Source organism: Mirounga leonina, unplaced genomic scaffold (assembly GCF_011800145.1).
Source record: "Mirounga leonina isolate KUSES-001 unplaced genomic scaffold, KU_Mleo_1.0 Mir_115, whole genome shotgun sequence".
In the NCBI taxonomy this organism is placed as follows: Eukaryota; Metazoa; Chordata; class Mammalia; order Carnivora; family Phocidae; genus Mirounga; species Mirounga leonina.
Genome location: NW_023270268.1, coordinates 102660607 through 102687120, shown reverse-complemented (window position 1 = coordinate 102687120; position 26514 = coordinate 102660607). Strand labels below are relative to the sequence as shown.

Here is a 26514-nt window from a genome sequence, read left to right as displayed (position 1 = left end):
AAATCTAAAGAGAGCACTTTCATGAATAAAAATGTATTCTGAAACTTTTGTTTCTTTCCCAGGGGGCAAGCACACCTAGCCCAAAGAGGACAAAGGAATATATACCTGCAGATTTGTATTCAAGTTTCTACAGCTAAATGGAATCCTGTTGGAACCTGAAGAAATCAAGTAGTGAATATTAAAGAATATCTTCTGCTTTGTTTTTTTTTTTTAAAGATTTTATTTATTTATTTGACAGAGACACAGCGAGAGAGGGAACACAAGCAGGGGGAGTGGGAGAGGGAGAAGCAGGCTTCCCACTGAGCAGGGAGCCCGATGCGGGGCTCGATCCCAGGACCCCAGGATCATGACCTGAGCCGAAGGCAGACGCTTAATGACTGAGCCACCCAGGTGCCCCGCTTCTGCTTTGTTTTTATTGTTCTATGTTTTATAAGTCATTAGCATTTGATGAGTTTAGTTAATAATATACGCTAATTTTTGCACAGTCTGATCACACAAGCTTTAATGAAACTGTAAGTCAAGGCAGATATTATCAGCCTTGTAGAGCACATTGTTTCCATCTGTCTTCAGGTCATTTCAGCACAATATGGCAGGTGCAATCACAGTAAACAGTCCCGGATGGAAAAGAGAAACAGGGACGTGTTTCTCATTAATAGGAAAAATATCTTCTTTCTCCCTTCTTCAGATTACATAAAAATGTTTTATCTCTACTTTCATAGCATTTATTACTTATAAAAAAAATAAAAAAACATTTATTACTTATTTATGGAAGCAGTACCATCATATAAGATTTAGAAAATAGAGAAAATATTTTTTAAAAAAGAAAACTATCTATGATCCTGGTACTAAAATAACCAAGATCTCTGAAGCTAGACAGAGCTGGGTTGAAATCCTGACTGTCATGAGTAGATGTGTGACTTTAGGCAAACTGCGGACTTTTCTATGTCTTAATTTTACTCATATGCAAAATGAAGTTACTAATCAATGTTTAGGTATAATTCTCAAGTGAAGAATCAAAGCCTGATTCTCCTCTGTGTTAAAACCAGTTGGCCTGCATATGCATGCACTGGCACCATAACATAATATAATGAGTCTTAGGAGAAAATGGATATCCTAGCACAAACATTTTATTGCTGCCATTTACCCAATCCCTGAAATCATAAGTGAAGGCTGTTAGCTCAACAAGTGATACAATCTTTAACCCTTGAAATGTCAGGGTAGCTGACTGGAGAAGAGCAACAAAAGCAGAAGAATGGCAAAGGCAAATTCTAGAAACTGTGGGCTCCAATCATGCTGAGTCTTTTAGTTCTGCATTGGGGAAAATGGCTCCTCTCCAGTTCCTCAGGGAAAAATCACCGTGACTGGAACTCAAGCTCGAACAAAAAGACTACTCCATATTACTGAGGCAAAATGTTTTTTCTTATGGGAGCCTGAAGGTGTTAAGGAACAGACAACCTAAAAGCTACAGAGGGGACCAATCACTGGTAGGGATTTTGACGTCCACACATACTTGGCCAGTTTATACTTTAAGAACCAGGCCCAACAACAGCAGTTATCGCATCTCCTCCGAAAAAAAAAATTCTTAAAATCAGTTACATTCACTACATGTACATACTTAATTTCTTCCAGTACACAATTTACATGTCTCCAAATTGCTGACCTATGACTTACAACTTCTAAAATGATCTCCTGAAACTAGTCATCCAGGGAATCAGTCCTTGACTGTGGAATTTTCTAAGTTTCCCCAAATAATCTCACTGGGCTCCTGTGAAGATTAAATATAAGACCCTCAAAGTGCTCAGTGCTTTGCCTTATCCCATTCATTTGTTTGTCTATACAAACTAAAATTCTATTGTATATGCAGCTGGTTTTCTGGGTTTGTTGTTATTGTTGTTGCTGTTATGTGTTTTCTTTTTTTTTTTTTTTAAGATTTTATTTATTTATTTGACAGAGAGAGACATAGCGAGAGAGGGAACACAAGCAGGGGGAGTGGGAGAGGGAGAAGCAGGCTTCCCGCCGAGCAGGGAGCCCGACGCGGGGCTCGATCCCAGGACCCTGGGATCATGACCTGAGCCAAAGGCAGACACTTAACCGACTGAGCCACCCAGGCGCCCCAACTGTTATGTGTTTTCTCTTACATTAGAAAAAATGTCCTGTGCTTTTAAAACTTCTTCAAAAATATTTTTAAATTCTACCTAATAGTCCGTCAATGGAAAGGGTCACAGTTTTTCTAACAATATACTTATTGTTGGAGACTTTGGTAGTTCCCAATTTTTTATATAAGTAATACTGCAGTGAACATTCATTTAAAGAAGTCTTTATCTGCAAATTTATTGCTATATGTCTGGTTATTTCTTTCAATTTCTACTTTAATACAATCGACTTACAAGATTTTCTAAAAACCACACAAAGCCAAAGAAAACCAAAATGCAAAAAGATGTAATATATTCTTTGGAAAGTTGTATGACTTGTTTTCTATTCACTCAATAAATTTCCAACTGAAAAGAAAAACAACAATCTAAAAATTTAATTTCATTTTGTGGAGTAAAAATATGCTCAATTTAATAAGATTTTTGTTCAAACAAGATAATAACTTTATATGCCACTAATTTAAACCAGAACATACTTTATGCAGCAAAACACTGCAACTGCTATTTTTCTCTTGCATCATAGAAAATCAGATCTTCTGTCAAGTCATTCAGAGAAAGGGTGAGGTCAATGTAGTCATCTGCATAAGACTGTGTGTTTATTTTCTTATGGCATTTGTGATATCATGCTAGTTGACAGCAGATTAAAAGCTAACCCCATAAAGTCCACAGCCACAAGCCTACGTTAGCAAGCAGGCTCCAGAATCCATCCATAACCATGCTTCTACTTACCCAGAGGTCCTCCTGTTGATCTAGATCTAGATATAACAGAAATTTATGATCCTCTTCCTATCTGGTATTCAGTCACAGCCCTAGACTAACAAGAAAAGGAAAGGACTAATTGGTAGGCATTACTTAGAAGAAAATGTTTTAAAATCTTGTCAGAATTTAAATTATGTATTCTTGAATAATACTAATACCAAAGTCCATAACACAACTATGAAAATAATCATCAACCACTTTTCCAGAGAGAATATTAATTTATATCACATGTAACCTAAAGAATACTAATTTAATTTAAATGCTTATGAATAGTTTTGTGAAAGAATTCTGTTAAGAAGGAAAAATTGAAAATGGGAAGAGAAAAGATAATAATGCTGATGTCTTTTTATTAGTCTGTGCTAAAATACAATTATAATAATGGACTATTGTGAATCTAAGAAAACAACTAAATATAATCTCTATATAAAACAGCTTATTTTCTTCCTAGCTGTGTGAAGACAAAGGCACCTCTAGTAACCTCAAAGAGGTTTTAAATTTGGTCATAAATGAGCACTTTACAGAATTTCCTAGTGAATTACATTTGGCAATGTGCCAAAATGGAATAGCACACTCAAAAAATTATGTATTAGAATATATTAATTTTCCATTTAATATTTATTAAGAACCTACTATGTGTGCCTAACAATATGCCTGACATTAAGGCCCCAGGGAGCTTAATATATATTGTGAAAGTAAATTATTTCACCAGTATGATAATCATAAACTCGAGCATTGTAGCCTGGTAAGATAGATCTGTCTCATCAGACCAATTTTAAAGTTTTTCAGAAGACTTTAAATAAACATTCTCCAATAATTTACTAAGAAAACCTATTCGGATAATGGGTTTTGACTGGTTATGTTTGGAAGATCTAATTGCAGAGCACCAGAGAGAAAACTTCCAACTATTTCAAGGTTTTTGCCACGATTAGAGTCAAGAAGAGTTTGAAAAAGACAAATATAAAACAAAAAGCACAAAAAAAAAAAGGCATTCTTTGTTCCATTTAAAAAAAAAAAATCTGAAGTCATCTGTAATTTGGAAGGTCTGAGGTTGAGTTTGTTTGGGGAATACAAAGCAGCTTAAGCAAATGAGGACTGCTGAACCTGGTTTGTGGTAGTACATCATCCGAGCACAGTGCAGTAAACAGAAGATAAAAAAAGATGTGGTCCTTACTCTTAAAAAAGCTTTCAATCTATCAAGACACAGAAGTTTCAGAAGTTTAGAAAAAGGGGAAAAGTTGAGGAAAAGTAGCCAAAAAAGGTTCATTCAACTTTAAAGGTGAAGAGATGAAAAAGAATAGGTGAGGCATGAGAGATACTTCAAGGTGACGATGAACAAGGCAAGTGCAGGGAGGTAAGGGGGGCAATCTGATGTGATGGAGGTGTGAGGGGCTGAGGCCAGCATGCTAAATCCCACAATTAGAAAGGCGGACATAAAAAAAAAAAAAAAAAAAAAAAGGCAGACATCATCAAGAGAGGAGGCAGAAAGAGCAGTAGAGGGCTTACAGAATGTTGCAGGGTGGATATATGTGTAAACTGGGACTTGAGGGCCCACCCTCACATATCAGCATGTGAATGAGACCCACAGTGGTGTTTTGAGGCACAATACTCAAGCTTCTACTTCTATTTAATAGTTTTTCCACAAATATTTGTTGAGCCACCTAATTTTTTATTAAATATTCTTTGGGGTTCCTGGCCCCAATTCCAACATGTCAGGGGGAGCTTTCCCCACACCCAAAAACAGTCTCAGATACCAGCAAGGTATCCATAACTTAACCCGGTTCTGATGCTAGTCACCTGGAAATAGCATCAGATTTCATGGGTGAAGGGCTCAGTCCTACGAGACTGGCCCCCACGACCCTCCTTCAGATGGCAAACACAAGCCAAGCTTATTACTATAAATCAGAAGTTCCCACAACCCCCTCCCTGGGTTCAACTAATTTGCTAGAATGGCTCATAGAACTCAAAAAAACATTTTACTTAGTAGATCACTGGTTTATTGTAAAAGGATGTAACTCAAGAACTAGCCAGGTATCAGAGATGCATAGAGGGAGATATGAGAAAAAGGCATGGAGCTGCAAAGCCTTCTCCAGACATGCCACTCTCCCTGAATCTCCACATGTTCACCAACCTGGAAGCTCTCCAAACCCTATCCTTTTGGATTTTCGTGGATGCTTCATTACAGTGATTACATCACTGGCCACTGGCAATTGGCTCAACTTCCAGGCCCTTTCCCTTTCCCAGAGGTCTGGGGCTAGAACCAAAAGTTCCAATCCTCTAATCACATTGTTCATTGTCCTGGGATCCAAAAGTCACCTCATTAACATTAAAGAAACACCTCTGTCACTCTCAACACTGAGGAAATGCCAAGGGTTTGGGGAGCTGTGAGTCAGGAACTGTGGATGAAGACCAAATATATAGGAGAAATATGTTTTGGTCATCTGGATGGTCACATACACATTTTCCTTATAAATCACAACACTGCAAATACTTATAGGATAGGGTTTATAACCAAATAAACAAGTCCAATATTTTTCTTCTGGCGGCTAGCCCCACACCATCATCCTGAAATGTCCAGGAATCCTCTAAAACATTTACAGGGATTTAAGACCAACAGTTTGTACCTCTTATCTCAGTGGACAGAGTTCAGATGTTTCCCTTGAAGCTGGCCGACGTCCCGACCCCTAGGGGGAACCTGTTGCTCCTGTCTCAGGGCCTGCACACTGTCCATATTGTCAAAATGTCAGGCTTCAGCACACAGCTGAAATCTAGACTTTCCTGTGATATCCCCATTTCATGACTCTGGCCTTAACTGCATGAATAAAACTGATGCAGGGAGAAGACTGGCCCTCCCCACCCAGGGCTGCACACAGAAAAGGGTGTTCCAAACTGGACTAGAGTTTTTAGGGTCACAGGAACAAGCCTGACAGCTACATGGTGGGATTGGGACAGATTTTATGGACTGTCAATTCATAAACTCCAACTCACCTTCTGCCTCGGAACTCTGGATGAGGCACGGGGCAGTCCCCTCCCCAACTGTTATCTGTACCAATCTTGTGACTTCTATTAAAAGACTTGTTGACTTCCTTGAACCCAGGACTTGTTCACAATCACCCTTGTCTATTCCAACAGCATCAGTAATATTTCATCTCAGAGATAAGAGGTTGCAGAGTTTGATCTCTCAACTCTACCTCTTCAGAACAACCAAAGGGACCTGAACTCATGCAAATTTGCCCGCATTTTTCCAAATGCCCTTCAGTTGCCACATTTCAATAGCTCCATTAAAAAATGTAAATCCCGGGCGCCTGGGTGGCTCAGTCGTTAAGCGTCTGCCTTCGGCTCAGGTCATGATCCCAGGGTCCTGGGATCGAGTCCCACATCGGGTTCCCTCCTTGGCGGGAAGCCTGCTCTCCCTCTCCCACTCCCGCTGCTTGTGTTCCTGCTCTCGCTATCTCTGTCTCTGTCAAATAAATAAATAAAATCTTTAAAAAAAAATGTAAATCCCACTTTACCAGATACTTGTCATAGTTAGGAAAAGACAAATATTTTGATTGGTAGCTAGAGACAGAGAGAGAAGAGAGAGAAAGAGCAGACACAGAGACTACTGAAATCTTAGGTTGTTATTACACTGATTCTTTTCTATCACGTTAACAATGCTTCAACAAATACAATTTAAAGTTAAATGCAACTAATTTGGTGACTATAAAAAGAGTCTACAATTGATTGGGGCAATAGCATGTTGAATAAAAACATTTATTGTCATTTCATAAAAACTGGCATTTACCACTCAAGTGTTCCCAAATGGATGCTGAATAGATCTGACATATTTTTAAGGTAATTTACTCCTCAGGCTTAATATGTAGATGTTTTCAATTATGATAAAGCATTACAAAATATTAAGTGCTTGTTGGCTAATCTTTTCAGGACAGTGACAAATGAAATATGATGCAAATATGTCTTCCCAAATTAGAACAAAAATAAAGGATGCAATTCAAAGAGTGAGGGAAAATTGGCATATCTTAATGTTTTAAACAGAATCCTAATATTTTCTGCTCAAAATCTAAAATTATGATAAAAACAGAAATTTAGAATGGAGTATTCAACTATCAATATAGGTGAGTATAAAAGTCTACAAATCACCAAAGATTTTACCTATATCTAAACATCTAAACTTAATATTAAAGTAGGAAGTGATTTAATACTGAGAAAGGGACAGGAACGGTTAGGCTGCTTGAGCCCCTCAGGACAAACTGAATACAGCTGTGCAAAAAGTGTCTCAAATGTTTCCAGTTTCCAGGCCACTTAATATAACATTCTGGTGTATTGTTTGCTTTTTGATAGCAAACAAGATAGACTGATTGATTGAGTCACTCACAGGTATTCATTCCTTCAACAAATATTTATTGAAGGATCATCATGTCAGACACTGGGATAAAGGATTCTCTCACATCACTTAACTGAAATTCAACAAGTATTCTCATGTTATAATGAGGATTAAATGAGTTAATATTTGTATAGTGTTTAAAACAGTGTGGAGCACACAGAAAGTGCTATATCAATGTTTGTTAAATAAATTATGTTGAGGAGTCAGTTGTAATAGGATCTTTGTACAAGATTTTGGCATAAGAGTTAGTGGTAGGGGCCTAAAATACCAGCCATGGAGCTGAGTGCAGGAAACACCTAAGTCAGTATGTGCCCATAAAAAACTCACCTGATGGCGAATTTCTGTGGAGAAATAAATATTTTATGGGACTGGAATAACAGATTTTACATTGCCTATAAACATTTATTTAGCATGTACTTCTGAAACACTACATACCAAGAGTCCTGTCTAATTGCTTTACATATAATAACTCATTTAATTCTCACAGTAACCCTATGATATTACTCCACTTTACAGATGTGGAAACTGAGGCACAAAGAGGCTGAGCACCTTGCCAAAGTCATACAGCTAATAAGAGGCAGAGCCTAGACTCATACACAGGTAGTCTGGCTCCAGAGACCAGGTTCTTAAACCTCAAGTTAAAATGTGACATATATGGGCACCTGGGTGGCTCAGTTGGTTAAGTGTCTGCCTTCAGCCGAGGTCATGATCCCTGGGTCCTGGGATCGAGCCCCGTGCCCAGGTCCCTGCTCAGTGGAGAACCTGCTCCTCCCATTCCCTCTGCCCTTCCCTCCTCCTCCGCTCATGCTTTTTCTGTCTCTCTCTCTCTCTCTCTCTCTCAAATGAATAAATGAAATCTTTAAAAAAAAAATAAGTAACAAAATGTGACATATGAAGGGGCTGGCATTTATTGGGATCCTCACAGGCTCTGTCTCCCTGAGTCAGAACTGTTCTGTGTGCACTGGCTCACTTGTCATGCACTACCATAATGGAAAAAACAGTAAGCACAGATGCTACCCTACAAGATGGAAAAGATTTTGAAATACCCCTTGAGGGGTGCCTGGGTGGCTCAGTCATTAAGCATCTGCCTTCAGCTCAGGTCATGGTCCTGGAGTCCCAGAATCGAGTCCAGCATTGGGCTCCCTGCTCCCCAGGGAGCCTGCTTCTCGCTCTCCCTCTGCCCCTCCCTCCTCCTTGTGCTCTCTCTCTTGCTCCGTATCAAATAAATAAAATAAAATCTTTAAAAAAAAAAAATACCCCTTGAACATACAGAAAGTCAAAAAGGAGAACTGGGGATAAATGGGAGTCTGAAGTTAAATGAGTCTTAAATTTCACAGGATCATAACTAATCACTTTTGGTATTCACATATATTTTGCAAGAAGACTTAGAATCCTTTGAGTGTTGGTGAAGAACACAGTAAGCATACCTATATCCTCCTCAATTGAACAGAGGATTATTCCAATCTCTTTGCCCTCATCCCAGCACCCCCACCCTACCTCAAATTGGTCCACCACAAATAAGGACATATAAGCAAACTAAGACCACAGGGGTAGTAAGTACCAACTACACAAAACACAACTTTCCACACAAGAGAAATTGCAACAATTGTGGTGGAACACTTTTGAAAGTTATCTGCAACTTAGAAATCCTGCCTAAGGCAAAGGATGCAGACTTTTTTCAAATAGCCCAAGATAAAAATGAATTTTTAAATATGATAAATTTATCCCCCATCCTGAAGACCAAAGAGACACTTCGGCAACTTACCAAGAACAATTAAAGCTAGAACACTGTCAATAATTTCTCTGCCTCAGAGAGAAAGATCAAGAAAGACCCAACCCAGTACCTCTCAAGGACATGGTGCAATTTCTCAATTCTTCCTACGGTTCAGCTCTGATTAGTGAAATAAGAGTTTAAGAGCGCAGAGGCTTTCTAAAATGTTTGCAATCACAGATCCTGCCAACTGCTGCTACCCCATTAGTTGAGTACTTTTGCAAGCTTCTAAAGCGGGGATGTTAGCTCCTGGTTTGACAATAATTCAGTGAACAGAAAAACTTCAATATGCTTTCTGCCCAAAATGGTCAAAACAGACACAGAGGTTTCAGGAGCCTGATGCCTGAGCCTCCCACAACTGCTCAGACAAACCACTCTATCAATCATGATTATTTGGTGCCCCCCTCTGGCCTCTCTGCAGCAATTTTATTTAGCTCCTCTAAGAAACTGAACAAAATTTCTAAACAAAAGTCCAGAGTGGAATCACAAAAATCTGCCTGTGAGAGAAACCTCATTTTTGTCTGCACTTACAATATAATTATTCCCATTCTCCAAGGCAAAGGAAAATCTGTCAGGGCTAACTGTGTGCTTTTAAATTCACAATGTACTTAAGGTGATATAATTTTGCTTTATGTATTTTTAAACATCCCTCAAGGAGCTAGAGAACTCTATCAGTTCCTCACAGTTAAGATTAGGCTACCTAGGCTCCCTTCAGAAGAGTAAGACAATTTACTTAGGAGAAACCATTCTGTAAAACAGACAGCCTTAGGACACTGGGCAGTTAAAAAAAAAAAAAAAACCACTGGGCAGTAGAAACCTGTATCAAATATCAGGTTAAATAATATTATTAATTAATACTTATACAATATAATTCCCATCATTTCAAGCTATTCACTAGTCTTCCCCCAAGTCCTCTGGGGTTCTTAACTAAAGAGACACGAGTTGTGTCTAGTCACAGAAAGCTTCTAGTGAGTCTCTTCTCTGTATCCAAGGACTCCTTTGCTATGGCCACTCGTGGGAAGACCACGCTCCTTCTGTTAGGTTAACGTGGTCTGACTTCTTTTGGGGACAGCACACACATTGGTTTCCAGTTTATGCCACTGAGGAGCTGGGCAAGGGGACAGGGCCATTCATGCTCATAGTTAGAGCTGAGCCAGTGCACGGGCTGGAGATAAGGGGAAGAGATCATGCCCCATGGGGTTTCCAGAACAGTGCTAAGAGTGTCAGATCCTGACAGGCAGGATGACAAGGGGAAGTAAAGCTATAAAGGAGCCAAGGAGGCTCCTTGTGGGTGACAAGAAGGTTATCATGGAGGAAGGCTAGGTACATGGTTGGTTTTAGGTGTTAGCGGCAGTCCCTGACGTAGCAGGCATGAAGAAGATAGACCTAAGACACAAACAGAAGATTCCCAGGAAGCCCTAATTCTTCTCTCCTTTTTATTTATTTATTTACTTTTTAATTGAAGAATAGCTGACACACAAAGTTACATGAGTTTCAGGTGAACACCACAGTGATTCAGCATATGTGATGCTATGCCCACCATAAATGTAGCTCCCATCTGTCACGTACAACGCCATTGCATGACCAGTGACTCTATTCCCTGTGCTGTCCCTTTCATTCCCTTGACTTATTCATTCCATTACTGGAGGCCGGTACCTCCCACTTCCCTTCACCCATTTTGCCCATCCCCTCACCCCCTTCCTCTGGCAACCATCAGTTTGTTCTCTGTATTTATGGATCTTTTTCTGCTTTTTGTTTACTTATTCAGTTTTCTCAGATTCCAAATGTAAGTGAAATCAAATGGTGTTTGTCCCTGTCTGACTTACTTCACTTAGCATAATGCCCTCTAGGTCTGCCCATGTTGCCACAAATAGCAAGATCTCATTCTTTTTTTATGACTGAGTAATATTCCATTGTGTTTATTTATCACATCGTTTTTATCAATCCATCTATTGATAAACACTTGGGTTGCTTCCATGTCCTGACTGTTGTGAATAATGCTGGAATAAACATAGGGGTGCATATATTTTTTTCAAATTAGAGTTTCTGTAAATAGTAGTGGAATTACTGAATCATATGGTATTTCTATTTTTAATTTTTTGAGGAACCTCCATACTGTTTTCCACAGTGGCTGTATCAATTTACATTCCTACCAACAGTGCATGAGGACTCCTTTGTCTCCACATCCTCACCAACACTTAAATTGTCTCTTTTATTCTAGCCATTCTTGATAGGTGTAAGGTGATATCTCGTGGTTTTGATTCACATTTCCTTGATGATTAGTTATGTTGAACATTTTTCCATGTGTCTGTTGGCCATCTATATATCTCCCTGGAAAAACGTCAATTCAGGTCCTTTGTCATTATTCAGATTATTTGCTTTTTCGGTGTTGAGTTGTATAAGTTCTGTATGTTTTAGATATTAGCCCCTTATCAGATACATCATTTGTGGGTATCTTCTCCCATTCAGTAGGTTGCCTTTTCATTTTCTTAATAGTTTCCTTTGCTGTGCAAAAGCTTTTTATTTTGGTGTAGTCCCAATTGTTGGCTTTTGCTTTTGTTTCCCTTGACTGAGACATATAGAAAAATGTTGCTAAAGCTGATGTCAAAGAAATTACTGTCTAAGAGGTCTCTGGGTGGCTTGGTCAGTTAAGTGTCTGACTCTTAATTTCAGCTCAGGTCTTGATTTCAGGGTTGTGAGTTCAAGCCCCGCATTGGGCTCCATGCTGGGTGTGGAGCCTACTTTAAAAAAAGAAAAAGAAATTATTGCCTATGTTTTTTTCTAGGAATTTTATGGTTTCAAGTCTCATACTCAGGTCTTTAAACCATTTTGAGTTTATTTTTGTGTGTGGTGTAAGAAAGTGGTCTAGTTTCTTTCTTTTACATATAGCTGCCAGTTTTCCCAGCACCATTTTTTGGGAAGACTGTCTTTTCCCCACTATATATGCTTGCCTCCTTTGTCATGAATTAATTGACCATGTAAGCATCAATTTATTTCTGGGCTTTCTATTCTGTTCCATTGATCTATGTGTCTATTTTGTGCCAATATCACACTGTTTTGACTACTACAGCTTTGTAGTATATCTTGAAATCTAGGATTGTAATACCTTGAGCATTGTTCTTTCTCAAGATTACTTTGGCTATTGGGGTCTTTTGTGGTTCTATACAAATTTTAGTATTATTTGTTCCAGTTATGTGAAAAATGCTGTTGGTATTTTGATTGGGATTGCATTGAATCTATAGATTGCTTTGGGTAGTGTGGACATGTTAACAATATTAATTCTTCCAATCCATGAGCAGGGAATATCTACCCATTTGTTTGTGTCATCTTCAATTTCTTTCATAAATATTGTATAGTTTTCAGAGTACAGGTCTTTCACCTCTTTAGTTAACTCCTAGGTATTCTTTTTAGTGCAACTGTAAGCGAAACTGTTTTCTTAATTTCTACTTCTGCTACTTCATTACTAGTGCACAGAAACACAACTGACTTCTATGTATTAATTTTGTGTCCTGCAACTTTCCTGATTTCATTTATTACTTCCAATAGTTTTTTTGGTGGAATCTTTAAAGTTTTCTCTATATGTCATCTGCAAAGACTGACAGTTTAACTTCTTCCTTACCAATCTGGGTGCCTTTTATTTCTTTTTCCTATCTGATTGCTGTGACAAGGAACTCTAGTACTATGTTGAATAAAAGTGATGAGAGTGGACATCCCTGGGGTGCCTGGATGGCTCCATTGGTTGAGCATCCAACTCTTGGTTTTGGCTCAGGTCATGATCTCAGGGTTGTGAGATGGAGCCCCACCTTGGGCTCCACACTCAGCATGGAGTCTGCTTTAAATTCTCCATCTTTCCCCCTCTCTCTGTCCCTCTCCCTGCTCATGTTCTCTCTCTCTCTTTCTCAAATAGATATAAATAAATAAATAAATAAATAAATAAATAAATAAATAAATAAAATCTTAAAAAAAAGTCAACATCTTTGTCTTATTCCTAATTCCTAATCTTGGAGGAAAAGCTCAGTTTTTTAGCATTAAGTATGATGTTAGCTGTAAGCTTTTCATACACGGCCTTTATTATGTTAAGGTATGTTCCCACTAAACCCATTTTCTAATTCTTCTTTTCTTGCCCTTTATTCAGAGTTCTGAAATTCAGGGACTTCCTGGATTGGAACATGCAACTGTTTCTTTCTTCTAAGTGGTAAAAAATAAAACTGAAAAAGTCTCTGAGGAAAAAAAGATCAATTAAATTTTAGTATTAGGATAAGGAGCAAACCATGGGCACAGCCACAGTACTTTTTCTGAAACCTATGATGCAATTAAGTTTATACTCAGTAAACATTCTCATTTGGGGAAAAAAAAAAAAAAATGGCCCAAGGAAGAGTGATAAAATTAATCCAGTGAGGACTTGGCTTTAGTACTATACTAGATCCTACAGAAAACAAAAGACCAGATGGGCAGGAGGCTACATATGCACCATGTACTCACTAAACATTATGAGTATCACAGTTAAAAAGCCGAAGATGGTTCTACTAAGAATAGTTTTATTTTCCCTCAATATCATCTTTAAAGCAGTACCTGGTAAAATTATCCAAGGAAATGACAACTTAATAAATAGTAGTTCCCAGTGGTGAACTACTCACTACAAAAATATTTTCTTGGGCAGATGAGATTAACTGAATCAGAAATCCATTGACACTGAAGTCACACAACCAAATTCCCTATCATAGCACTTATCACATTGTGTTAGAGTTGCTTAATATCTTCATTTAATTTGTAGATGGTATAATGTTTACCTTTTTCTCCCCAATGCCCTTCACAGAGTTCAACATATAATAGGTCTTCAAATAATGTTTTCTTGGACTCAACTGAATGTCCCTTTACGGTCATTTTGCTCACTGATTTAATAAGGAATAGTACACTGCAAATACACATTCTACTCTTTCATAGCTGGGTGTTGTTTTTAATTTAATAAAGGAGGGTCTGATCTGGGAAATACTGTGTTATTTTAGGTCAAATATTTTAGTGCCATCTCAGAAAAAAGGTAGGAATCCTGGGCCAGGTGGACAGCTCCAAGTGTCCTGTCAATGATCCTATTCTAGCACCCACAATGGGGAACAAAATTTATTATTTTACATTTGTCAAATGAAAAAGTAAAAATATAAAGCTATTTAAACTGTGAATACCCATAAAAAAGGAAAAATATTATAATCCTCAATCTTAGGTTTTAACAAGGATTTCAAAAGAGTTCTCTAATACTTCCATGTCTTCTCTGGAAAATATAAGTGAATATGCAGTAACAATTTCTTCCAAAGTATACATATAGAAATCAACAAACACCCTTTATTTGTGTCACAATTGAAACAGTTGGGGGGGGGTGCCTGGGTGTCTCAGTTAAGCATCTACCTTTGGCTCAGGTCATGATCCAGGGTCCTGGGATTGAGCCCCATATCAGGCTCCCTGGCTCAGTGGGGAGCCTGTTTCTCCCGCTCCCACTCCCCCTGCTTATTCATGTGCTATCTCTCTCTAATAAATAAAATCTTAAAAAAAAAAAAGAAAAGAAAAGAAAGAGTTGGCTCATTTAATCAGACAATTATTTGAGTTTGTCTGTTTTCCACCTACACAGTCTAGTATGGCAGGACAGACAAGACCCCAACAGGCAGGTTGAAAAGAATGCTTTAGTTCTATCTGATTGAGTGATCCTCTTCCAACATTATGTCAATACTGAAGGGGATAATAATGAGTCAGATAGTTTCAGGTAACTCATCTCCTGCCATCCTTTCTACCCAGCAAGTAACATAACTCACCTGTCTTACGTGCAAAGAGGACACACAGCCTTGAATCACGAGTAGGTCCAAGAGCAGACACGGTGAGGCCTCTTAGAGCAGCCCTGTCATATCCAATGGGCAAATCCGTTCCAGATGACCAACAGCCCCTCAGTGCCCAGACCAAGAATTCCAATACTATTCTCCTATCTAAGACATATTGCCTATGGGAGCACAGATATTCTTAGGAATGATAACAACTATAAAATCATGTTTGATTTGATTCTATTTTCTGGCTTCCTGCTCTATGATGTTTGTACCAAATCAACCATCACCTTTTGTAGGGGAAGAAGATGTCTGCAAGACTGAAGATTTCCTTATCTCACTGCCCTTTCTATGTTGAAATTAATAAGAAAAGAAACCTTCAGTCATTAAAATTCTTCATGCAAGCACAGTCTCTTCCTGCTCTCCACTTCACACACTTGATCGCCTGTGAACGATTGCAAACGTGTAAGTTTCCAATCTAACTTCCTCAGGAGAGTCAATGCTACTGTCTATGGCATGGAAACTTCCTCTCTTGAGACATTTTACACAGTTCCGAGGATGCAACAAATCTCATTTAGGAACAGCACACCATCACCCACATATTAACTTGTCACCCTGAGTAATAAAGTTCACAAACTCCATTTCATTTTCTTCTTCACCATGTTGCCTGATAATATAAAAAGGTGTCACATCCCTTTGATTTGTAGCTTGTGTGTTTGTGAAATAGCATCTCCACAAACAACCTGATGAAGTCAAGGAAGCTGGATGACTTTTTTTCTTTAATGCCCAGGTCTATTTCCCAGTAAATATTTATGTGCATAAACATAAAAGTGTTCAATGAGGTGCAATCTTGGTAATTGCACAAATAGGAAAAAGTCAAAGCATGATTGTTCTGAGGTGGGTAGGATTTCTAGACTCACTGCCTCTATTAAAAGCAGTGACCCCAATGACGTAGGCAGGTATGGCATTTCCAGACCTTTCAATTACTGAGTAAGATATCAAAAAATACCACATTGGTCATATATAATTGAAAAGTAGCTATCTGCTCCTCCACAGCTTTCCTTAATTTAGGTGTCTTTTGTGATGTGCAAAATATATTTATACTCGATCTACTTTAACAGCCTGTTTTCTAATGAACATATTTGTGGTTCACTCTGACAGACACTTCACTACCAGTCATTCTTTCACCAGCATTATATGGGGAGAAAAGAAGAGCAATCAATCACAGATGCTGTGTGGATTTCTAGCAACCATGTCTGCAGATAAATAATGGAGACTTTGTGTGTGTGTGTGTGTGTGTGTGTTGAGATCATCAGCTGTTCTCCTCATTATTCATCATCTTAAATCTACTTGGGAGTATCCTAGCCTCTATCAAAGATATGATAAAATCCGACACTTTTTCCCTGAAATGACCACAAACACAGTTTTTTGTCTATAATTCAAAGGGCTCACAGACTTTTAATTTCACCAATCATGGATGATTTCAGGTTAAGAATCTCTGTTCTAGGGTTATACCTACGCCTGATTTGAAGCCATCACTATGGCAGCAGTGTGGGGAACGGGTTGGAATAAGCCAAGAAAGGCTGCAGTGCAGGTGTGAAAGGTATTTGCCATTTGCATCAGAACAGTGAGCAATGAGGGTGGTTTGACCAGGGTACAGGCAATTGGAAGTAAGAAAACTAGGAAATAGAATCAACAAAACATGAAGACTGAAAGGGTTTTCTTTTTTTATATCTAAATGGAAAAAAAAAAAATTTAAACCTTAATCCTTGGGGCGCCTGGGTGGCTCAGTCGTTAAGCGTCTGCCTTCGGCTCAGGTCATGGTCCCGGGGTCCTGGGATTGAGCCCCACATCGGGCTCCCTGCTCAGCGGGAAGCCTGCTTCTCCCTCTCCCACTCCCCCTGCTTGTGTCCCCTCTCTCGCTGTGTCTCTCTCTGTCAAATAAATAAATAAAATCTTTAAAAAAAAAAAACCTTAAGCCTTAGTCACATCTGATAGCAAATAAACAAGACAAAAATATCAAGTGGAAATTTGGTCTTTGAAAAATGTTAAGGCATGTATTGTTGTGTCTTTATTTTACATGAAACTAAGCTGCTGAAAACTAGTAAAAAGAGATTCCTGCACAGAATTTTTTGTAGTGATTGGGTAGTTTGGCTATGTGATTTTTTCCAGAATTCCTAAAGAAGGCTCGTTTCCAGTTCATCCACAGGCTGTGTTCTGCAGAGGTGGCAATGCCAACAACACATTCTATTGCATTTATAGTGACCAGAAAGGACAAATTCAAAGAAAGTTTATATACAAAGAGGTTAGATCCACAGGCCTTTCCCAGCCACCCCTCCCAACCTGGTGGTTATCTGCACCACCACCATCCCTCCTACCACCCTCCCTAAAAGATGAGAGGCTTATTATCTGGAGAAATCAACCCTGAATGCTTCAGACATAACTAAGGTGTAGGAGGTGGGGAACATGGAATAGACAACAGGTAGAAGTGAAATTTCACAGTGAATAGTAATCCCCAGCCCCCTTCTTCTAGAATGCCACAGGCTGGGCTTAAATCCTCACCCAGGGCAATATATTAGAGGATTCCTCCATGCCCCTCCCAAAAAATCCAATAGTCCCAAAGAGAAGACACCACAAATTGGAAGGCTCCTAATGAAAAGGCTGAGTCCTCTCAGAATAAGCCATCAGCAGATAAGCCACTCCAACCCAAGGCTTTCAATCAGCTTTCTATTGCCTCACTCTTAATATTAAACAGCCAAGTAACACCAGCCTTGAGAGAATCCTCTAACAGGAAAAATAAACAGAGCAAAGTATGACTACAGAGACAACAAAGACAGTGCAGGATAGAATAAAGTGTTTTTAAAAACCTATCATTAACATTTTCTGAGAAATGAGTTTATATTAATAACAAAGAGTGCCATTGAAAAGGAACAATGGGAGACAAGAAGTTCTTTAAAATTAAAAATAGTAGGGGCACCTGGGTGGCTCAGTCATTAAGCGTCTACCTTTGGCTCAGGTCATGATCCCAGAGTCCTGGGATCAAGCCCCGCATCGGGCTCCCTGCTCTGCGGGAAGCCTGCTTCTCCCTCTCCCTCTCTCCCTGCTTGTGTTCCTTCTCTCGCTTTGTCTCTCTCTGTCCAATAAATAAATAAAATCTAAAAAAAAAAAATTAATTAAGAATAGGATAGTTAAAATTTAAAACAAATCAATGAAAGGAAAAGAGAAAGATTCTGTTGTGTATTTCAGATAGTATGCCTTTTTGGGTTGTGTTTGATAACTAAGAAGTTAAATACCTACAAGACAATAAAAAATGCATACAATGGTCTCTGCCTCTCCCTCCTGCCGCAGAGCTCCTAAAACCCTAGTAATTTCTTGTGACAGAAGTACCAAGAGCATCCTTTTTTCCTAATATTTGGTCTTTGATCCCAGTTCCTGATTCGGGGTTCATAAAAGCCTTTAGTTTCCTGGGTGATGCAAATGTCTTTGGTTCTGATCAGATTCTGGATGGCTCCCAGATGGGAACTGGTCACTGGAAAAACCACACCATGACTAGAAGCTTAGAATTTTCACCCCCAACCCCTCATTCTCTAGGAGGGGAAAGAGCTGGTAATGGAGTTAATAACTGATGAGCCTACATAATGAAGCCTCCATAAAAATCCCAATAGTAAGGTGCCTGGGTGGCTCAGTCGGTTAAGCATCTGACTGTTGGTTTTGGCACAAGTCATATCTCAGGGTCATGAGATAGAGCCCTGAGCCCTGCACTGGGGTCTGCGCTTAGCGAGAAATCTGCTTATCCCTCTCCCTCCTCGTCTCCTCCTCCCGCTGCTTGCATGCACATATGTGTATGTGTGTGTGTGTGCATGCGTGCACACTCTCTCACTCTCTAAAATAAATAAAGACTTTTTAAAAAAATTCCAATAGTATGGGGGTTCAGAGTGTTTTCCAGTTGGTGAACATGTCGATGTACCAGGAAGGTACACCCCAATTCCACAAGGACAGAAGCTCCTGTGCTTGGGACCCTCCCAGACCTAGTCTAGCAAATTAATCAAACCTGGGAAGGAGGTAATGGAAACCTCTGGTTTATAGCCTATGAGTCAGAAAGCACAGGTGACAACTTGAACTTGTACTTGGCATCTGAAGCAGGATGGAAACAGTCTTGTGGGACTGAGCCCTTAACCTGTGGGATATGATGCCATCCCTGGGTAGATAGTGTCAGAATTAAGTTGCAGGGTGCCCTGATGGTGTTGTAGAAAATTGCCTGGTGGGGGAAAACTCCACATATTTTAGGACCAGAAGTGTGGTCAGTGTGGTAGTTGTGTAAGAGTGAAGGAGAAACATAGGAGGTAAGGTAGGGGTTTTTTCCTAATACCCCACTCTATCCATCTCTATCAGCTGCACATTTTATATGTTATAGGAAGAGATCCTCAGGACAGCAGATTGTATATCCATAATTTCGATCTTTAGTTCTCAGATTCATGTGCCAAATGAAATTCTTAAGAAAATATTCTGTGGTTAATTCTACACACTTACCTCCCAGCTGGACTGTAAATTTCTGGAAAATAGAAGTCAAATTTCCTTGGTTTATACCTAGTATTTCACAGTACCTAGTACATTTTTGGCCATAATTAGGTGCTCTAAGAAATCCTTTTTTGAAAATACACTGAAGTATTCCAAACATCTCCAAATCTTTGGGGACAAAAGAAACAGGGGAGAGATGTTCTAATGAGTGTTAAATATATGATGGTGGATCTACTAAAAGAATAAGAAAAATCATCACTACTTTTGAGTTAAATAATGGCAGTTAATTAGATGTGGAAAATTAACACATTTTATTTCAAAGTGAAAACAACAGAAACATTTGACTAATATAATTGGCAAAGTATTTACGATAGTCACTAGAGCATTAAGATAGATGCCATGAGTTTTTTCTAATACAGTACAAAGAATCTTTATCAGTGGCCTACCATGTGCTAAACACTGTGTTAGACATGTCTGAGATAAAGATGCAGAGATGAACAAAACAAAGTTGTCTCTCTTCAAAGAGCACAAAATGTAGCAGGACCACATTAAAGTAGACTATGGTAATCCCTACAGATAAATTTCAGCCCACAGGAAAAATGGAGTTGAAACAGGATTTTAGAAGAAGTCAATATAAGCACTCTTGAAGAACAAATCAGGAAAACTGAAGGGAAAGTAGTATTCTGAGCTACAGTGATAAACCATCCTTATTTGCCTGAGGCTGAGGGGCTACCTGGCAAAGAGGAGACTTCAGGGCTAAACCTAGGTAAATTCTGGACACACTGGAACAGTTGACTATCCTATTATAAGCAGATGGAACAACCTCACTGAAAGGTAAAAGAAAATATAGATATTTGGAGACCTAAAGAATTCCAGAGTTCCAGAGTGTACATAAAGGAGACAAGCAGAAAACAAAAACGGAGGGAGCTAATATTTCTAAGGGGCACATGTGCCACATAAACAATTTGGAGTATAATTCTAAATCAAAGGAGAACCACTGATGGGTTTTGCTGAAAGGAGTGAAATGTTCTGATTTGTCTTTGGAAGGATCATTATGAATGCCCTGTGGAAGATAAATCAGAAAACTAAGACAAGGGGGAATTGAACTGGTTAGGAAGCTGCTGTATCAATTCATGAAAAAAAAAAAGACAGAAATATGGTAACTTTACCAAAAACATAGAGATAAATTCCAGAGATATTTAGGCAATTGAAACAATAGGATTTAGCACATATATGAAGCATCAATAATGACTCCCATGATTCTGGTTTAATAGCTCAACAGATGGAAGTTTCATTCATCAAGAATGGCAATAAAAAAGAAAGAACAGACTTTAAGGTGGAGACACTTGGGGAGGGGAAGATCATGAATTCTGCTTCATTTGCTGAATGAAAGAGTCCCATAGAGGGTCCTAATCAAAGCAGCAGCAGGAGAATATTTTCAGTATAGTTCTTGTGCCCATGACTGAGCTTTAATACAGAGACAAATAGAAACTCCAAGCTAGAATGGTATCAAGGAATAAGGGAGCAAAGAGTTTTAAGAAGGAAACGATGGGTCAGTATCAAAAGCTTGCAAAGAAATCAAAATAATGAGTCTGAAATGTGTTAAAAGATCTTGGTGATTTGGAGCAAATTAGAGACCTTTTCCAGAGCAGGTTGAGCGAAGAGATGGTGACTAAAACTTTACAACAGTGAGTAAAAATGCCAGAAAGCAGGGAAGGAAATTATAGGCTAATCTTTCAAGAAGCTTGGCTAAAACAATACAACATTTGGCTCCTGCTTCAAAAAAGTGACATTCTTTTGGAAATTAAGAGTCATCTAGACTCTGCCAACAAAGTCAGCATTTTTAGGCATCCCCCAACCCTTGATCATATCTGTGGCTGTAAAATTCTACATCAATAAAATGTGTTTAATGACAGACCCCCCAAAATAAACCTATCAATTTTTGCATCAAATTAATATATATGATAAATCAAGGTTATGTTTAGTTGAAGCTTCAACTTTGCTAAGAAAAAAAAGTAGCATTGCTTAATGGGGTATCCTAGGCAGTGGGAACTGGTTTCTACTACTGAAAACAGTCCATGAACAACTCTAGAGGCAAAAATGAATTTTCCAAGTGATTTATGCAGCTTAAGGTCTAAAATTTTCACAGTACAATAAACTCTGTGGAGTCCTAGTCAAAAAACAAAGTACAATCTGTAAAAATGGAAACAACTGACCTTTATTTCTAGAGATAGCAGCTCCAAGTATCAAATGGGATTTTTCTCCAACCTAAGTCACCAGAATTATACTTTCGGTAAATTGTCCCCAAATCTGCCCTTATGATAATTACAGAAGTCTGAGGAGGCTCAGGTATGCTGTGATAACAAACAACCCCAAATTTTTAATGATTTAAAGAGAAAAGATTTATTTCTTATGTTACATATCCGTAACAGCTTAACCAGGCGTTCTGCTCTTCTTAGCCATTCAGAAACACAGACTCACAGAACTGCCACCATTTCAAACATCACAGAGCAAAATGCCTTGCAATCAGCCAGAATAACAAATGTCATCTTTGCTCATAAATATTTAGCTAGAACTACTCACGTGGCCCAAACCTAAACATAAAAGGACCGCAGAATTAGGGAATTCAATCGTACCATGTACCCAAAAGGTGAAGAGACAGACACACTGGGAGAATTTTGTTAATGACTACCACATATATTATACTGATTAGACTCACAATTATGTATGATATATTTTCAAGTTTTATAAGTCCTGTGTGGGGACCACCCTTCGTGTATTCTTTCTATGTCACCATACTAACATCTTACTTTATCGACTCACATGTCCTAATCAAACCAGAAACTCTCAAGAAATCCAAAGCAGAGTTTAAATATTACTCTAAATGGGGTTATTTGTACACACTAAAAGAATAATCACACGCAAGGAAACATCATGTTTTTAAAGCGTTAACAGAAAAATAAAATTATTTTCTATAAGGATAATTGGATACCATGTTGTTCGGGAGATGCAAGTTCTACATTTCACTGGCAAATGAGTACCCTTCTTTAATAAAGGGCTAATCAGGATTTATTCTTCACTTGGGAAGACAGAAAGAGAAGGGAATGTTTTCATGGGCTGCTACTGCCACAAGCCTTCTCCCTGAACAATTCCCTCTAGCTATATTTTTAATTGATTGGCTCCTTTCCAGACATCTTTACATTATGCAGTGAAGCAGAAGAAATGCAATGTTTTGACCTTGACCTTATAGTAAGAATTTCTTTACAAGTTTTTCTCCTAAGCCTGTTGCTCCCCAAAGCCAGACAAGCTTTATTTTGCTGCAATGAGATTATTTCTTCAATAAATTCAGAATTGTTAGCAGCCTACAAATTAATTATCAAATGAAACTATTAAGAGCACATTTGGAAATTGTGTTTGTATGCTCATACCAATGCTGTTTGTATAAAACATTTTTTTCCATGTAATTCCTTCCAATCTCTCTTGTTCTATCATCCCATTCACCATGATTTTTGCAACAACTAAGTCCCACTGATAGCTCTATGATAACACTGGTTTCTCCTTACTAATTTATTCAGAGCCAATGACTATGAAGCAACCCTCTTCCTAAACCAAAAACCTGCCTTTTAGAACAAAGCTTCTTTTTTGTGTTTTTTTTTCTTTCTAAACCAGGACACTTCTCTGAGCATCTTCAAAGAACAAGTTTCTAGAGTCAGTTTTCCCTTTTTTTTTGAACTTGTAAACTGAATCAGTTCTCCTCTTAGCTGCCCATTTGGTATTAGATGTTTGTGGTACTTGAATTCGTGTGGATTCAGGCATAGTCTAAATTTGTATAAATCCCTCAAGCTAACATTGAACAAATGATTTGACCAGGTAGCTCTCTTCTTAAGGGTAGACTTATTTTCAAATTGAAGTAAAATAGCCAAAGTTAATCCCTGACCCCAACATTAAAAAGTTAAATAGATCTGTTCCCCCTGTGCATGTATTCACATGCAGCGATGCTAATTAAGCCTAAACTTCAGGACCTCTCATTTGCCCAAGGCCCAGAGAAAATCCCTAGCATTGCTGTATTCATAATACTTACTATTTTCCTTAAAGAGGGGCCTAAAGCTGTTATAAGCTTCAGCTCCCACAAAATCTGGATCTACCCTATATGTCCTATTAAAATTAGATGCAACTCCTTCTTGGTCATCATAAGACAGATAAAAAGAAATAGTCAAAGAAAGAGTTTTTTCTCATTTTTGAAAGAATATTATATAAAACGAACAAAATTATGGGTATGTCAATACCTGAGAATAAGGTAATCAAATTAATAAACCTAAGTATTATAAGAGTAGAATATTTTAAAGAAGTAGTTGCCATGGAAACTGGTACAACTATATATATATATATATATATATATATATATATATATATATATATACACAATTGTATATATAATAATTACACAAGCTGAATTTATTTATATTGCTGTTAGTGTAAATAGATGGCAAATTCCCTCTTTTGTCTACCTTTAATGTTGACTTTAAGGATTGCAAATATTTCTAATAATAGCAACCCACTGAAGGTTAAGGCTCAGACAGAACAAGCACTAGTCAAAGCAGCAGAACAGCTTTAGTGAAATCACAAAGACAGAATTCCCACAATGAAACTCAATGTCTTTATGGTGGTAATCTCTAAAACAGTAGTTCATAACCTTGGGGGTCAAAAGCCTCCCTCTGAGACTTTAATGCACGTTATGGATGTTTCATCCAGAAAAATGCATATTCATATTGATGCATATAATTTCAGGGAGTTCTTGGACCTTAGTTCATATGTCCTTAGAACTTAGGTAACAAACCCTTGATTTATCATCTAGAAATTATCGTATATTATATTCCTTGGTTTCAACAGAAATGCTATCTAGTGGCCATATCAATATTTGGTTATTTATATATGAAAGACACACCTTCCCTCTAAATAATTTATTATATAACTTAATTGCAAACAAACCTGACATGTGGCTATGACCCAGACTTTCAATTTAATTTATTTGTTTGCTTAACTGAAACCAAGAAGCACTTTTAACTGTAAGAAATTAGCTCTGTAACAGAAATGAACCTGAAAGAAAGAGAGCAGGGCAGGAGAGGCACAGAACATAACGGGATTCACGCTGCCCAGAGATGGGATAAAGGCAATGCTGACAAGACCAGCCTGCCTCATCAAACTTCTTTGATGTGTGTGTTGAGATTCCTGTGTTGAATGAAACTTTTGAAGTCTGTATGGATGCTGGAAGTGAGAAGGGAGAAAATAAAAAGCTCGATTAACTAAACAATTTACTTCTTTTGTCAGGACTTCATCTCCCTCCTCACTGGGCTGCAACCATCTTCCTGGTCTCATCAATGAGCACTGAAATGATCTACAGCCTGGAATTCGTCTGTGCTCTATCAAGAAGCATCTAAGTGGGTTTCTCCCTATAGCTGGCAGGTCATGTCTACTACCCAGGTGTTTGCTTGGTTTCTATCCTGATGGGGTGCAAGTGCTGATGCTGCTGGGTAGAGGATGACCTTATTCTCTCACCCAGCCCTACTGTTCTCATGATTTTTTTTTTTTATTATTCCTTTCCTTGACTTAGTCTACAATAATTATGCTCTCTTTGCTCCTGCCAAGTTAGTGACTTCCTTGCATTGGATTCTAACTTCACTGTGTCCCCTAATCCTCAAATGCCTACTTGATTTCAGTCCACTCCCTTGTCTGACTCCCAGCAGTACCAGTATGTGGACCGACACACTCAGTCCCATTCAACACATGCAGGGGCACATGCTCACTCACCCTCATAAGCAGCCACCCCCAGGCCCTTGGTTTTATACACTCACTCACTCACATCCAGTCCTGCCATTTACAATCACTCAGCCCCACTCATGCTTACTCATATAATCATCTACAGCAGTCCCATTCATTCACATTCCTGCTCACTGCCATAGCATCCTACTCGTACTCCTTCACACGTACAACTAGTCAGCCCACTGACTTCCATTCAGTCTTGCTCAGTCCCACTCAGCCCCCCACACTCACACTCAGGCTAGTCAGCTCACTCAGTCACACAGTCACTGGTCCCTCTCCCTCATAAACTCACCATCCTGCACACTCAGGATGGAGCCACATTCATACTCAGGGCCATTGATACTCTTCATATTCATACCCCAAGCTATACCCTGTCACAAAATGTTCCAGTTCACACCTAGTGACACCTAGTCCCACTCACACCTAGTCACATGCAGTTCCACTCACACGTAGTCCCACAAAGTCACACTCACACCTAGTCCCATGCAGTCACACTCATACCTAGTCTAACACAGTCCTACTCACACCTGGTCCCACTCTATCCTACTCACTCTGTCATTTGCTGTCACAGTTACCCAACCTCATTAACAGAGCCTCTCTCCTCTGCATGCACTCACACTTGCTCACCTGCAGCACTCATGCAGACTTTCCCCATCATATGCAAGCTTTCTTTGTCTGTCCAGGCTCCACAACAATATACCATAAACTCAGTGAATTAATAACAATAAACATTTACTTCTCACAGTTCTGGAAGCTGGAAGTCCAAAATCAAGATGCCAGCAGATTGGGTGTCCGGTAAGAGTCTCTTCCTGATTCATAAAAGATGTCTTTTGCTGTATCCTCACATGGTAGAAAGGTGAGGGAGCTCTCTGGAGTCTCTTTTACAGGAACACTAATCCATTCATGAGAGATGAAGCATCTCCTAAAGAACCCACCATCACATCAAGGGTTAAGTTTCAACATATGAATTTCTGGGGGCAGGGGTGGGGACACAAACATTCAGTCCATAACACAAGTTTACTCATACACTCACACCTAGTCCCTGCACTCAGGTACAGAAATTCCCAGCCCCATTCACACATGCACTCACCCACACTCACTTGGAGTCCCATGCATGTGGGCACACATATCAAGTCACACATACACACAATACACACATACACATACTACCAAGTCCCACTACACACAAGTTCCCATGCTGAGTCCTACTGACTCATACACAAACACCCAGTGCCACTCCCTCACACTGAATCCCACCTACCCCATTCCACCCTCCCTCTCTCACACTCAGTCACAGCTTCACCCACCTAC

The 26514-nt window shown here is 38.9% G+C and overlaps 1 long non-coding RNA gene across 1 annotated transcript; it reads right to left on the bottom strand.

Moving 5' to 3' along the window:
• Window positions 1-26514, bottom strand: LOC118007134. Its single transcript, XR_004678275.1, has 3 exons — window positions 25940-26514; window positions 2880-2964; window positions 1-155 (listed from the first exon to the last, which is right to left on the bottom strand). It is a non-coding gene; the product is annotated as an uncharacterized LOC118007134 (long non-coding RNA).